The sequence below is a fragment of the Cryptomeria japonica genome, chromosome 11, assembly GCF_030272615.1.
Source record: "Cryptomeria japonica chromosome 11, Sugi_1.0, whole genome shotgun sequence".
NCBI lineage: Eukaryota > Viridiplantae > Streptophyta > Pinopsida > Cupressales > Cupressaceae > Cryptomeria > Cryptomeria japonica.
In genome coordinates, this window is record NC_081415.1 from 37,036,969 (window position 1) to 37,054,588 (window position 17,620).

Genomic DNA, 17,620 nt, shown 5'->3' on the forward strand with positions numbered 1-17,620 from the left:
TTCTACTTTGGTACTTAGATGGTTTTTCCATCTTGTTTTGCCATCAATGCCAAAGGAGGAGATTGTTGGTATTTTGGATGTGTTGCATTGGTTTTGTCATTGATGTCAACACTTGTGAACACTTATCAACACTTGGAGATCTTTGGTTATGTTCACCGACAAGTTTAGTGACTTATGCATAGTCTCCGGTATCTAGTTTACCAACAGGTTATATTGTTCACCAGCATTAAGGATGATCTGTTATCATCCAGAGACTACTTGGTTATATCGAAGACATTGTTTGGACACTTGGTTTTGGTGATTTGGTTATTGGTCTAATCAGGTTTGCATATTTGTTGTTATCGACAAATAGGTCTAGGTGATAGACCGAGAAGCATTATCTATTCCAGATCAGCACGACATGTTATGGAGACAATTTGTTATTATTGTAAATGCATTGAGCCAACATGATGCATCGCACACTAATTCATTTAAAATTGATTTAATTGTAATATTCTTTGTAAGGTGACCTACACATTTGGTCTTAGGTTTCAGTATATATGTAAGATCTGATTTGCGAGATTAGTGGAGAGTGCAAAAAAGGATTGTAATAAGGTATATGCGAATATAAGAAGAGCTATACATGTAGACATCATTTGAAGATTGAAGGAAGGTTTTGAGAAGATAATCAGAGCTTAACTAGTATTGAATCCAGCATATGAAGATGCTATTTTGAGCAATGCATTATCATTGGATTTACCCATCCAATTGTAGTCAGTGTGACTCCCATTTTGTGATTGAGCAGTGAGCTCTAGGCAGTTGGCCTTTCTGCATCTAGAGACCCCATATTGTACACACTTACTATCTATAGTAGTATCATCTGATTGTGGGTAAGGTTTGCCACTATGGTTTTTCCCCTTACAGAGTTTCCACATACAAATAACTATGTTATGTGTTGTGGATGTTATTTTTCTTTCTGTTTCATGCATTAAATTTTACCAGTACTGTAATTAACTATTAAACTATCAATCAGCATAAAGTTTGGTTTACCGGTATTATGCATTAAGTTTCATTAAGTTATATTTGGGTTGAAATTAATAGTCAACTGATTCACCCCCCCCCCCTCTGAGTTGCCTTCAGGTCCTAACAATTTTAATTATAAAATCACTGATGATGATATACTATTTGTTGAAATATTTATTGATAACATTATTTTTGGAGGTGAAGATAAATTATGCATATAATTTTCTAAGAATATGGAGAAATAATTTGAGATGTCTATGATTGGTGAGATGAAATTTTTCTTAGGTTTGTAGATTACTCAATCTAGCAAAGGAATTTTTATCTGTCAAACTAAATATGCTAAGTGTTGGTGCAAATAATTATTCATCATGGATATTATTACATTATACTTAAGTTTACTTAGGAAATGCATTTCATAGTAGTTTGGGTATGAGACACTTGGGTGTTTGTGCCACATTGGGATAGTGTGTGTAGGAGAATTCCACCTTTTATGGTGCGATCTTGTTGTTACACTCCACATTCAATGGGTGATCCACCTCATGTGGAATATTATATGCTTTCTCCTACCTACCCACACCTATTTCCTACCTATCCTTGTGTCTTATTGAGCCACATGTCATGTTTGTGTGCTCAAATATCCATAGAGCCTTGCCTATATAAGCAGGTTCATATTCATTGTGTGTATCGATTGATGATTTAGTTGATCAGTATTTTCATCTTGATAGAATACAGTTTATTCCTATCATCTATTTTGTCTCTCTTATTTGTGCTTTACATTTCCTCTTGATCTTGGCAAAATCTCACATGGTATCAGAGCCATTAGAGTGTCATTGGTTTGCCAATTGAGAGAAATTTGATACTATTTGGGGTTTGCATTTTGGATCTTTCTATTGTAGGTTATTATTGAAGCTTGATGGATCAAATCTGAGGTTACCATTGGATTTAGGAGGTCCAAGAAAGTCATTTTTACCTTTTGTTTCATCCAAATCAGACTTCTGAGGCAAAATCTAGAGGCATTTGAAGTTTGAAGCCGTGACGGAAATTTTCTAGAAATTATAATTTTGCAGGCGATTTTCAAATAGCGATATCTCACTCATCTGAACTCCATTTTTTGAGCAACTATTTTTTTTTTTGCAGTAGAATTTCATGATCTGTACAATGGTATAGGATTTTTCTATTTCTCGGATACAGGTTTTTCAGAAATTGTGAAATCCCCATTTTTACAACTTTGGAGGCTTCATTTGGGCTCATATGGACTCCTTTTTAGGTGCCATTTTTTTTGAAAGTGCATTTTTTTTCATCTACTTTCATAATCTGCCATTTGTTTGAAGTAATTTTAAGTAGAAATTGTACTTTCATTATTTGGCCATTTTTGGCATATTTGGTACTTGCATTTTGCTTGGATCTCAGTTTAGATCACTAGCAGCATTTGTTGAAGTCTCTTAGATCTCATTTTGAGAATTTGTAATTTGAAATCAGAAGTCCACTTTGCCATTGTTTGCAAGTGACCTATTGTACATGTACTACATATAAAGTAATAAAATCATCTTTTTTTTGGGGGGGGGGGGGGTACTTTGATTGAGTGAATTTTGGGGGGTGTCTGTTGTTCTTTTGTGCTCTTTTGTTCCTTCCTTTTTGCTATTATGGGTTCTTCTAAGTTTCCTCTCTTAGCTCCTCATAATTATGCTACTTGGAAAATTGATGCATGGAGTAAACTTATGGAAAAAGGACTCACTCATTACATTGATGGAACTATTGTTGTTCCTGCTGATCCTAAGGTTGATCCAGTTGGTCACTTGGATTGGCTCACTAAAAATATCATGGAAATTAGTACCTTAAGAAAGTATGTATCAAAGGATCTCATTTTTCATATTGAGAAGTGTACTCTAATCAAGGATGCTTGGCAAAAATTTCAAGACTTGTATGGTCAAGTTGATGAGATTAGGGGATATCAAATTGATAGTGATCTCACCATGTTAGATCCCAAGTACTTTGATACTATACAAGATTATGTCACTAAGGCAAATGAGTTGAGGACACAACTCAAAGATTGTGTCATTGATAAGAAGGATACTCAATTGATATTCAACTTGATAGGCAAGCTTCCACAAGAATATGCAACATTTGTTTCTAGTTTCCAAACCCATAGGATGACAATGGGTTCAAGCTACACAATGCCTACATTTGATGCTTTCAATGAAATATTGATGATGGAACAAACTAAGTTGATAAGCATGGGCATTCTTAAGGCTTCTAAGTCTCAAGCATTAGTGGAAAATCAAGGGAACAAAGGAAATCAAGGAAAGGACAACTCAAACAAGAAGAAATGGCAAACAAAGCCTAAGGACAAAGCACCATCTTCTCCACAACAAGGAGATGCATCCTCTTCCAAGAGGGATAACTCACCAAAGAGGGAGAAACCTACTTGTGCCTATTGTAAAAAGTCTGGTCATGAGTAGCATCGTTACCATTTTAAAATGATTGATGAGCTCACACATATCATCAAAAAGCATAACATTGATTTGCCTAATGTCTACAAGAAGGATGATTCATCAACTCCCACTTCCTCAAATTCAAAAGGAAAAGGGCAAGCATTCATGGCTTCTGCAAGTGGGAAGACTCACTCTTTTGGGACAAGAAAAGGAAAAGCTCTATGTGCTACTATCAGTCATGATTCAGAGAGATGGCTTCTAGATTCAGGGGCTTCTCATCATATAGCATCTTCACAGTCTATGTTCTCTACATTTGAGCCTTGCACCATGCCACAGATATTGATGGGCAATCATACATACATGGATGTGATTGGGAAAGGATCTATTGACATTAGGGATAAATCCTTCAATAATGTGTTGTGTGTACCCCACTTGACAAACAATCTCCTTTCTATCTATTAAATCACACATGGCGCAACTAAGAGAGTTGTGGAGTTCACACCTGAGTCATTTTTCATTAGAGACTTTGAAACTAGAGCTATCATTGCGACTGGGATGGTTGATCATGCATCTCGGTTATACTCCTTTTCAGATTTTGTTGATGATGATGATTTCACATTTGATGATTCTACACATGATGATCACACTTATTGTGATGGTTCAGATTTTGAGGAGAACTTTGGGCACATGAACATGGGGATTCTCACATGTGAACCCGTTCTTGAGTCTTGTATTTCATCTCCTCATATTGATATCACATCACCTATTGCACCTGATGATGCAGATAGTGCGACAGTTTTGCCTTGATGTGATTCAGTGCAGCAGGATATTCATTGTCTTCCAGCTTTAGATTCATGGGATGATTACTTGATAGACATTGCAGGTTTATTTATGGAATCCTACATTGTAGATTTGGGAGACATCATTGATGACATTCATCTTCTCTTTGATGAAGGTGATCCTTCTTCGATTGTCGTGAGGGAACACTCTGACCCTCTTGTTCATTCTCTACATGATCATTCTTGTGAGGTTGACATGATTGTGGATACTTGTGTACAACAATTGGAGGAGGTCTCTTTATTTTTGAGGAGACATGTGAGTCTTTGGGACATGTTCTACATCCATCTCCACTAGATCTTGGAGTGCTTTTTTCAACAGTGTGGCATAGTTTACCACCTTTGGAGGGGGTATCTTTTAGCATCAACATGGGGACACTTGACCAGTTTTTAGAGATTCCTCTCATCATGAGTTTTCTTCATACATCTTCCCTTCATGATTGGGGAGACTTCATGGATACACCTTTGGTTTTCTTTCTTCCTAAGGGGAGGAATATTGTTCGACGTTCATGGAGCAGTTTCTTCATACATCGAGCTTCTATCATTGGTGTAGATTCCACATTGAGTGGGGGCTTCCTAGCTTCTCTTCTTCTCTCATATGGGGGGGACTTTTTCCTCACATGGGGTTTTTTCCTTCACATACTTCTATGAGAGTTCTTTGTATCTAGTTTTCATCTCTCTTTTGGGGGAGGGTTTTTTCCCATTGGGTTTTTCTCGCTTTCCCTACTTTGTGAGAGATCTCATTGCATTGGTTTGCATGCATTTGCATTTGTTCATGGGTACCTAACATGGCCTAGTAGTCGGGACTCATCTTGCATTTCTTAGTTGCATTATAGACTTAAGTGCATTCCCCTAAGTTGCACTTAAGGGGGGGTGTTGGTGTAAATAATTATTCATTATGGATATTATTACACTATACTTAAGTTTACTTAGGAAATGCATTTCATAGTAGTTTGGGTGTGAGACACTTGGGTGTTTGTGCCACATTGGGATAGTGTGTGTAGGAGAATTTCCACCTTTTATGGTGCAATCTTGTTGTTACACTCCACATTCAGTGGGTGATCCACCTCATGTGGAATATTATATTGTTTCTCCTACCTACCCACACCTATTTCCTACCTACACTTGTTTCTTATTGAGCCATATGTCATGTTTGTGTACTCACATATCCATATAGCCTTGCCTATATAAGCAGGCTCATATTCATTGTATGTATTGATTGATGATCCAATTGATCAGTATTTTCATCTTGATAGAATATAGTTTATTCCTATCATCTATTTTGTCTCTCTTATTTGTGCTTTCCATTGCCTCTTGATCTTGGCAAAATCTCGCACTAGGGAATGGTTGAAGAAATTTTGTATGGGAGATTCTAAACTGGTAAGCATTCCTATGGTTACAAGTGAAAAATTGACAAGAAAAGATGTTTTTGCATCGGTAAATTCTACAAGATACAAATCTATGATTGGAGGTCTCCTCTATTTGACTCAGACTAGGCCTGACATTATGAATGATGTTTGTATTGTTTCAAGATTTCAAAGTGATCCTAGAGAAAATCATGAGATAGCGGTGAAAAGGATTTTTAGATACTTGCAAGGTACATCAGAATATGGTTTGTGGTACCCTAAGGATGATAACTTTACTTTATGTGCATATAAAGATGTTGATTAGGTTGGAGATATTGATGACCAGAAAAGTACTTCCGGTGGAGCTTTCTTTCTTGGAAAGAAGTTGGTTTCATGGATCAACAAGAAACAATCATGTACTTCTGTATCTACTACTAAAGTGAGTATGTTGTTGTTGCTAGTAACTGTACACTATTTTTATGGATGAAGAAACTGTTGAAGGATATAAAGGTAGATTGTGATGCACCGGTAGTTATTCACTATGATAACTCTATTGGTATTGCTATACCAAAGAATCCAATATTTTATTCCAAAACAAAGCACATATCTATCAAAAATAACTTTTTGAAGGAGAAGGTGGAAGAAAATGAAGTCAGACTAGTTTATGTGAATACTAAAGAATAGATTGAAGATATTTCCACTAAACCTTTATTCAAGGAATCATTTGAATACTTGAGAGACTGACTGCAGGATTCTGCCCCTCTAGCAAAGACTTGATTGATGCGGTTTGGCATCATTATGACATGCATTATCAGATAAACTATTCATTCTAGAGCTAATGTGGGATGCTACTTCTCAGGGCGAGTAGTCAGTATTGAGATTCAGAGGCTTATGTTTTTTCTTTGATATTTTTGTTAGATTTATGGCATTGATGTCAAAGGGAGAGAGATATTGATGTGAAAAAGTAATAGTCAAAGGGGGAGATATTAATAAGGGAGAGATATTCATAATTATATATGGGTGGTTGTTGGTTGTCTTCCATAGGGGGAGACTTGTTTGGAATTTCTTGTTACTTAGATGTTTGTCACATCTAGTGTTGCCATCAATGCCAAAGGTGGATATTGTTGGCCATTTGGTGGAATTGATTATGTATTGCATTGATGTTTTGTCATTGATATCAACACTTCCAGCTTGGATGCTTTACCGACACCCTTCTCGTCCTAGTAGGTTGAGTGGTTTCTGGTTCACTTGGATCCGGTGTGATTCTGTAGGCTCCGGTACAATCTGGTGATTATTGTTTGGGCAAAAAGTGCAAGTGTTTTCCCTATTTTTAAATTTTTTTATCAATTGATGTCAAAATTTGAGGCACTTAGAGTTTGAATCTTGAAAAACTTTAGTAATAGAAAATGTAGTGCTTGGAGTCTAATTTTCAAATATGTAATTTATTTCAATACCCACAAGGTAGAAATTGATTTTTAGTAGGCATATTTAAAAACCACTTTTTCAAAATGCTTGTTTCAAGACCATACCACACGTGTACGACCACCATATTTTGATGTAAATAAAAGAATCTTTGCAAATCCTTCTGGGAAAAGATACCTAATACACCAAATATTGATGAGAATATTTTCTCTTATTTTTTTATTGAATATATATTTTTTAATTAATTTTTAATTCACTATAAAGTACATTTTCAAAACATCTGGTGTACGACCACCATAATTTGATAAAAATTTCATATTTTTTAATTTAATTATTTTTAATCTTCAAAAGAATTGTATGTAGATTGATGTCATATAATTTATTTTAAAAACAAACTAAAAACAAAAAAGCTTTTAAAGTTTTACTAAACCTCACTATTTTACATTTAGGTACCACTTTTCATTAATAAATAATGCAAAAATAGTAAAACTAATCATATCACTATGAAATTTACATTTTTGAAATTAGGAAGCTGAGAACTCTAATGGGTTTTTGTTTCATCAAAAAATACGATCAGGAAGACCTTCAAAAAATTATGGCAAGGTAGAAATTTGGTATTCTAGTGCCTTAGCCATTTTTTTGGACATCCAAGCATAGGCTTGGTCCCACCAAGCCTAACCCGGAGCCAAAACTGAGGCATAGGTGTGTTTCCCACTTCATCTTTTATGAAACGGGTGCCCATTATTTAAAATTAAAAAAATGGGCACCCGTTTTGAAATTTATAGTACTTTAAGAAACATGTACCCATTTTTAGAAACAGGTACCCGATTTTAGAAACTTGTGCCCGTTTCTAAAAATTGTGCACCCATTTCTCTACGGTGTTCTGATCCTAAATGGGTATCCATTTTTCAAAATGTGCACCCATTTTATTTTCATGGGTCGGGGCTTCAAAGCTAAACAGATGCCCGTTTCTTAAAAAGTGGGCAGTCATTTCTAGCAGCAAAATTTTTTGCTCGCAGACTTCCATGGAATTGGGACCTGTAAAGCGGAAAAATCGCGATCGAACCCTAGTTGCTCTCCCCTCTTCCAACTCCAAGGAGAGAGAAGCGAGGTTCGCTAGGATTCGATGGTTTTCACTTAGGGGGGAGACTTTACATTCAAAAGAGGGGTTGAAACCCACAAGATCCAATCCTACGCAATGCAAGATTGGATGCTAAATGAGTTTCAAGGGTTAAGAAAGCAAGGCTACCCTCTTTTGTAAAGAATGTGCATAGGAGAATTAAGCTAGGAATGCATAGAAAGTGACAAAGGTTCATTTATAAACTGAGATAGGAATACAGTATGAAGCTACGGACCTGGAATTAGCAGTAAAATGTCGATACGGCGCTGTCCTGCAAATTTGAGCAAAAGTTGTCGGGACGATGGCGCCCGGCGCCACGGTCCTCCGAAAAATCCGCGAAACGAAGGGGGATCTGTTCGTCTCTGCACAAGGATTCCAGATCTTCAATTTCAGCCGTGTACCTGCAACCTACACACAGAAAAGTGAAGACGATTGGGGAGTTAGGGATTAGGGGTTTGCCTTTAGGTCAAACCTCGGTTTTGGAATTAACCAAGAAATGAGCAAGAGCTGTAAATGTAAATGACTGTAAAACAAGTACTAATACCTTGTTCTAAGGATGTTTGTATCCTTATGTGCGAAGGTTTAGATGTTGTATGTTGTATGTTGTAGTAGTATGCGATAAGTGATCTCCTCTTCAATGGTTGAATCCTTGTCTTGAATGCAACACTTACCCTTGAATGGAGACTTAGAAGGAACGCTTGAATGCTTGAATGCTTGAGTATAGTTTCCACGCCTTTTCCATCATGTCAAATGAAAGAGGAAAATGTAGTTTATATACTTGTCAATTAGGGCTGATAGACTGATTTTCCGGACCTTAGGCCGACCAGGAAAGTTAATTTCCAAATTGCAAACAAAAAGACCTAAGACCCCTTAGGAGACCGGGCCCAAAATAGGACGCAGGGACCAGGGCGCTGGGCACCATGGTCCTAGGGACCAGGGCGTTGGGCGCCCTGGTCTTGAGGGACCAGGGCGCTGGGCGCTCTGGTCCCACCTCCCGGGACATCAGGGTGCAAGGAGGTTCAGGCCAGGGTACTTGAAAAATGCAGTTTTTGGTGTCGTGAGCAAGTTTCGGGGTCTCCATTCAGGTTGCGTGTTGCGTCGCCATCGTGAAGACCGAAATGCAGTCGAAATTGCAAGTGTCGCAATTTTAGGATGCTACATTTAGCCCCCACTTTAGCGGGAGTATGTATGCTCATACTTCCGGTAAAGTACAAGGAAACAACATTGAAAGACTTTCACCACGTCAAGGAGGCAAGACACACCAAGCCCCCAGTGGACTAAGGATCTTATGACTTTGATTGACAAAGTAAAAGGGAAGATCACGAAGGAGAACCATGACTGCCAGTAGTAAGGTTCCCTCACTATGAGTCATGCAAGAAAGATATCAAGAATTTTCAAGGCAAAGCTAAATTTGCCAAGAAATTGTCAAGTATCTTGAAAAGATATGAACGGGATGTATGCCCCCCTACGTTAAAACGATCGCACACGCCTCACCGGGGGTGATTGTTTTAACGTAGTGATACACATAAGAATGAGAAAGGAAAGGAGCATGTTATCGCAAGGATTTAGCCCCCAAGTGTGAGATAATCCCAAGGATAATAGACACAAAACACAAAGCACGAGGTAACTTCACTTTCCTTGGGGTCAGTATGCTGTATGATAAGTCATGTATATATCATATGTATGTATGCATAATTGTTCTTCATTCCCCAATCAAGGAAGGTCACCTAGAAGAAGGGAACACATGTGTCTTTTGAGTCAACATGAGAGAGATCGAGAGATCTCAATGCTTTGCATCATCCTCAAGTAGACAACACTAAGGACAACGAATAGAAGAATGAGAATAACATATAGAAGAAGTAACACAAGAGAGGAGGAGAGAATCTGCTATGCTAATGTAACTAGTCTAGCACGTCATCTACCCCCCGATCTTGCTGATCAATGTTTCGGGAAGGCAGGGAACACGCTAGAGGAGGAACATTCAACACGGCAGATGGAGCTATCACAAGATCCAAACAAGGGCTATGTTCATGTTCCGAGCCACATTGTTCTTGTCTAGGAGCTAGGATAAGTGCTTTAGAAAATTCATTAGATAAATGGTTATCAACATCAACAAGTTCATATTCACTATCAGAATGAACAGGAGTAACATTTTCATCATGAATAACATTTTCATCTATATCATCATCAAGATTTATAAAAATAGGATCTTTAACTCGCACAGGATCAAGACCATCATGCATCTTATGTTTAGGAGATTTAGGCTCAATGTCCGGCTGAGGAGAAAATGGAATAATGCTCGTTGAAGGTGTGTTTGGAGATGGCAAAGTTTGAGAAGCAGCTGCTTGAGCTCTAAGATGATGCTTTCGTCGGCGTTCACGTGCAGAACGATTTCGTCTAATCTTAGTAGGAAGTGAAGAAGATTGAGGAGGAGGAATATTCTCATCCCTATCACTTGGGTGTTTAGGTTGTGGTCTCTTAGGCTGAATAATAGGAGAAGAAGAAGGTCTCTTATCTCTATAAAAGGAAGGAGGAGGAACTGCTCCATATAAAGGAGGAATTTTTGGTTTAGGAAGGAGACCAAGTCCATCATGACGAGGAGGGATAGGTCTACTTTTAGGAAGTTTATTAGATATAGACATAGTCACATCCATAGGGATGGGTTGGGAATCTTCTTGAGGAAAGACATTAGTTTTATCTTTCAAAGGAAGAACTTCCTTCTCAAGAATGATAGGAATGTCAAGTTTAGGTGTTCTAGGTTCACTTAAAGATAGGATCATATCTGTTTTCCACTTTTGATAAGATTTGAAAAGATGATCACTTCGCGGAGGAAGAGATTGGAATTGTTTAGGCCAAAAGTAATCAAGAGGAACACTAGAGGTTCTTTCAGCTGGTTTAAAGAGGCTATGATTGACAATAACAACTTCACCATTATGGGGAAATTTCAAACACTTATGAATAGGAGAAGCAATAGCTTTCATGGAAGATAGCCAAGGATAGCCAAGCTTCACACGAAATTGTTCGGAAGATGGAATAATAGCAAAGTTTACATCAAGGGATTTGTTATGGACCTCAATAGGCAATGTAATAGAACCAATTGCAGGAGAAGAAAATGCATCAAATAGTTTCACAATCACATCTGTTTTGTCATAAATCACTTATTCAATTGCAAAGTAAAAACAAATTCTTCAGTAATAACATTAACCATGCACGAAGGATTAATAAGCACTCCACGACAAGGTGTATTTTTGACTTTTGCAACTATGTATAAAGGACCATCAGGTGCCCTAATGGTTTCACTGGAATCAAATGTGATGGAAGGTTCTTTAGGGTTTTCTTGCTGCTCTACAAAGTTAATCACATTTGGAGTCATAGACACAAGAAGATCAGATGAAAGAGAGGAATCATTAGTCTCAATCGCATTAGAAGTATGAGAAGGTAATGGATCAGTGAAAATCTAAAGATTTTGATTAGGAGGAGCTACAGATGTATTGCCTTTATCATTCACTCCAGAAACAGAAATAGTATTATTATCAATCAAATCTTGAATTTTACCCTTTAAAGAAAAACATTTTTTGGTATCATGCCCAGGCTGACGATGAAATTGACAAAAGGCTTTGTTATCAAAATAAGGTGAAGTAATCTTTGCAGGATCAATTTGTCTTATAGGAGGAAGAGTAAGCACATTTTGTTCCAATAATATATTCATAATACTATGCAATGATTCATTTAAAGGAGTATACTTTCTTTCTTTCTTGAAAAATTTAGAAATAGGAGGCACACCTGATGCTGCATTCACATTGTTGTTGATGATGTTTTCATTGTATTTGATAGAATCTCTGTTCGGTTTAAACTTCCCAAATGGTTGTTGACTGCTATCACCCTTATCACTCGGAGCCATAGGATGTGATTGTTCCATTTGACTCACAGTCAGTTGATAATTGTGAAGAGTGGCACACAACTGCTGGAAAGAAGTAAACTCAGAAAACAGAAGTTTGTCTCGAATATTTTTTTATAAATTAGAAATAAAGATTCTTTGAATATCATTGTCAGGCACTGGAAAAGAAATTTGAGCATACAAATGCTTATATCTACCAATGAAATCAGTCACTTTTTCTTTAACACCTTGTTTACAATGCATTAAATCAATCAAAGTAACTTTAGGACTTATATTGTTTTGAAATTGTTGAATGAAAGCATTTGCAAGTTGTTCGAAAGAAGTAATAGAATAGGAAGGCAACGAGCAATACCATTGTAGGGCTTTGTCTCTTAATGTTCTCATAAACAGTTTTGCAAGCAACCTTGGGTCATAAGCAAAATCAGTACAAATTGTTTGAAAAGTCTTAACGTGTGTTAGAGGATCACCCTTACCATTATAAAGTTCCAAATGTGGAATTTCAACATGTTTAGGGGGAATAGTTCGAACAATGTCAAGAGAAAGTGGGCTCACAACATCAAATGTGGGCACACTAAACTTAGATTGATTCATAGAGGCAATTTGTTGCTGTAAAGAAGAGACAATTTGTGCAAGATTGTTAATGGTCGCTTTAGTCGAAGAGTTCATATTAGATGTGTTAGATTGAGATGGAGGTGTTATGTTATTGAAAGAAGGTAGAGAGTAAGGTGGTGGGACTCTGTGATAATTAGTCATAGGAGATGATTGGACAGGAGGAACATTACAAGGAGGAATGGAATGATTAAATGAATTGCCCCCTTGCGTCATGTTCATTTGTGAAGATGTAATAGGAACACTCATTGAAGGAGTGAATGAAGAAGTCGGATTGAATGAAGGAAGAGGGTTAATTGAAAAGGAAGGATTGCCCCCATGACTAGTGATCACAGGAGGAATGTCTTGTGTAGAAGTAGCCATTATGTTTGATGTAAAGGTAGGTATGCTAGCAATAGAAGTCATCAAAGGAATAGAATGATTGACTTGTGTAGGAGGTTGTGTATAACCTAAAGTTTTGGCACAACTCTTCATAGGCATCATGTTCAAATTCACAATGTGTGAAATACCACGCAAAATATCAATTCCATTCTTATCACTTTGAAGCATACGTTTTAGACCCTCAATTAAAGGAAGAGCTTGACTATCAGGGTACTCATGAGACATCCATTGGTGAAAATCGTCAAATTGGTTATCCAATTTCGAAATTTGTTCTACAAAAACCTCATGGAGAGCTTCTTCATCATTAGGAGGATTAGAGGAATTACCCACGTCCTCGTTAAAAAGGCTATTCAAATTAGGTTCCATCTCCTCAGTAGTTAAACCTCGGAAAGACTTAATTCTACGGCTTCGTCTAACGGGAATAGTGTAAGTAGGACTTATTGTTGTAAAACTCATGCACTAGAGAAGGAGACAAAATTTTGATTTTAGAGGTAGCAATTTTTAGTAAAATCAGCCAGTCTTCTGGATTTAAGCTGTTTAATGCAATCACGACAGTCTCCCGAAATTTTGGAAAAAATGTCTGGGACCGTGGCACTCGGAGTGCAACACGGTCCTTGCAACTTTTTTCAAAATTTGCAGGGATGAAAGGTATGATGATTTTAGAGCTAATCTAAAAAAATTGAGTGATTTTACGATCTGTAGATAGGCCAAATTAAAGTTGCAATCTCAAAATTGAACCCTACCCAGATTGTCGAAAAATGCAAAATTTGAATTTTGAAAAAAGAGAGGGGAACTTAAATTTTGAATTTTATGATTTTAGAGGGAATGTCAAGAGCAATGCAAATTTTGAAATTTAAAAATTGACTCAATTTCACGCAAAATTCAATTTTGAAAGCGGAAATCAAAGTTGTTGTAATTAAGAACTTAATTTCAAAAGTCACAAAATGCAAGAATTTGAATAAAGCACTGCAATTTTTAATGAATGCAAACACACTTTTCAGATTTAGGACAGTAAGAACACAATTTTGACACAAAATTTCAGTTTCAATGATTTTTGAATGTTTAAAAGCCTTAATCCAAGCAATCACAAGACCAACTCTGACTGTAATTTTGAAGGTGTTAAAATTGATAAAATCAGCCAAAATTCTGGATTTTAGAAGAAAAATATAGTAAGATCTCGCTCCCGAAATTTCGGAAAAAATGTCGGGGACGATGGCGCCCGGTGCCACGGTCCTCGCAACTTTTTTCCAAATTTTCAGGGATGAAAGATATTGTGATTTTATTGCGGAATCCAAAGTTACAGCTGATTTGGAGATGTTTTGATCAGTGAAATTGTCGAACAAAGGTTGAATCAAGAGGGTTTCAAAAATTAGGGTTTTGACAGTTAACCACTTAATTTTCAAAATTAAAGCATAGATATGAATTGATAATTTGTAATAGAAGGACAGATCTGAAACAAGCATTAACAATTAAATATTTCACAAGTTTAATTACCAAAAAGAAATTTTAGGGTTTTTATGCAATCACCTCTAAAATTTTGCAAAAGATCAAACATGGAAATGTAATCAATTTTTTTAGATCTAAGCATGAAAAATCAGAAAGGATGTTCACGTCGGGTTCACCAAAATGTAAAGTGGAAAAATCGCGATCGAACCCTAGTTGCTTTCCCCTCTTCCAACTCCAAGGAGAGAGAAGGGAGGTTCACTAGGATTCGATGGTTTTCACTTAGGGGGGAGACTTTACATTCAAAAGAGGGGTTGAAACCCACAAGATCCAATCCTATGCAATGCAAGATTGGATGCTAAATGAGTTTCAAGGGTTAAGAAAGCAAGGCTACCCTCTTTTGTAAAGAATGTGCATAGGAGAATTAAGCTAGGAATGCATAGAAAGTGACAAAGATTCGCTTATAAACTGAGATAGGAATACAGTATGAAGCTGCGGACCTGGAATTAGCAGTAAAATGTCGATACGGCGCTGTCCTGCAAATTTGAGCAAAAGTTGTCGGGACGATGGCGCCCGGCACCACAGTCCTCTGAAAATTCCGCGAAAGGAAGGGGGATCTGTTCGTCTCTGCACAAGGATTCCAGATCTTCAATTTCAGCCGCGTACCTGCAACCTACACACAGAAAAGCGAAGACGATTAGGGGGTTAGGGATTAGGGGTTTGCCTTTAGGTCAAACCCCGGTTTTGGAATTAACCAAGAAATGAGCAAGAGCTGTAAATGTAAATGACTGTAAAACAAGTACTAATACCTTGTTCTAAGGATGTTTGTATCCTTATGTGCAAAGGTTTAGATGTTGTATGTTGTATGTTGTAGTAGTATGCGATAAGTGATCTCCTCTTCAATGGTTGAATCCTTGTCTTGAATGCAACACTTAGCCCTGAATGGAGACTTAGAAGGAATGCTTGAATGCTTGAATGCTTGAGTATAGTTTCCACGCCTTTTCCATCATGTCGAATGAAAGAGGAAAATGTAGTTTAGATACTTGTCAATTAGGGCTGATAGACTGATTTTCCCGACCTTAGGCCGACTAGGAAAGTTAATTTCCAAATTGCAAACAAAAAGCCCTGAGACCCCTTAGGAGACCGGGCCCAAAATAGGACCCAGGGACCAGGGCGCTAGGTGCCCTGGTCCTGAGGGACCAGGGTGCTAGGCGCTCTGGTCCCACCTCCCGGGACATTAGGGTGCAAGGAGGTTCAGGCCAGGGTACTTGAAAAATGCAGTTTTTGGTGTCGTGAGCAAGTTTCGGGGTCTCCATTCAGGTTGCGTGTTGCGTCACCATCGTGAAGATCGAAATGCAGTCAAAATTGCAAGTGTCACAATTTTAGGACGCTACAGTACCCAACTTCTTGCACCCCCCCTATTCTAGTATTATTGTATTGGGTTCTGGTATTAAAGTTTAAATTGTTGATTGCTTTCAGTAATCTATGACATATGATTCACCCCCTTCCCCCCTCTCAGTTGTCTTTTGATTATCTAAACTGTCTAACAATCTCATCCTCACTTACTGATCTGCCGCAACATTTGATTCCCATAACAATCTCATTTACTCTATCCATGATAGAACTTATCTCCTCATCTTCTTCCATCTTCAAACTTTCATACCTTACCCAAAAACCTTCAAGTTTTTAAATTTTCACAGCCTGGTCGCCTTCATAAAGAGTTTCAAGCTTTGTCCATATCAACTTTACATTCTCCAACTCTATGAAATTCAATAGATTTTCATCAGATAGGGCGCTTTGCAATGCTCATTTTTCTCTAACATCATTTTTAGCTTTCTATTATTCATCAGCAAGTGTCGGTGTTCCAAAATTAGTATCATGAGGTATATACCATTTCTCCACTATCTCCCAAACTTCAGCTCCAAGACATCTGAGATGAATCTTCATTCACTCCTTGCATATTTTTTAATTTATACCATCAAATCTGGGACTCTCCTTTTGATAGAGATTGGATGTAGAACTAGATGCAGTTTCTATCAGATCTCCTCAAGTGATTAAGCTTATGCAAAGATGACCTTGATCTAATACCAATTGTTAGACAAATCTGATATCAGGAGTAAACAACAATCAGATAATACTTTTACAACAAAATGTGAAATTATAATGGGACTGCACTTGCAATCAAGCCAACCACCCAGAGCTCACTTCTCATCACAAAAATAAGTCTCACTGATTTACAAAACATCAGACTACAGTGGGGAAATAATGAACTATGAAAGTAGCATCTCCTAATGCTTGATACATTTTCGGTTAAGCACAAAGCTAATTGGTACTAGGAAATACCAACCGGGAACATAAGCGATAGTTATCGGTGCACCAAAACATGAACTAGTAGAATATGGAAAAAAAATAACCTATTGGCCATTTGGAGGAATTGATTATGTGTTGCATTGTTTCTTTACTGACACCCTTCTGGTCTCGGTAGGTTGTTTGTTTTTTAGTTGGATTAGATCCAGTATGATCTGGTATGCTCTGGTATATTTGGGTTATGGATTTGACTTATTCATGCTACTTAGATTCATGTTTAGTCAGTTGGTCTTGTTTTGGTGATCAGATGCTATCATGTACACTAGAAAGATTGGTTTGTTTTTCCGACAAGGGTTTCACCGGTAGAGCTTTATTCAAGATCTTTGATTTTATGCATAAGTGGTATTGGTGCAGCCTCTAATGGAGATTTGGGATGTTGATGGTGATATTGTTCATGACTAGGGTTTGACCTAAAGGCAAACCCCCAATCCCAACCCATTTTCATCTCTTTTATGTGTGTAGGTTGTAGGTGTGCATCTATACTTTTAGATTCAGGCTCTATTTGCAGAGGTGAAAAAATCCTTTTCATTTTGTGGATTTTCAGGGACCGTGCACGTCCCACCACGTTTTGAGCAACTTTTCCTCAAATTCATAGTGTGACTTTGTCTCAACATATTACTTCCAAATCCAAGTGCACAAATTCATCTCATACTCCGATATTAAGTTATAACTAGTTCTTTGTCAATTTTACACTACATAATTCAATCAATTCCTTTACATTTCAAACAAGGAAGAGGGGATCAACTTATCATTCCCATTTAATC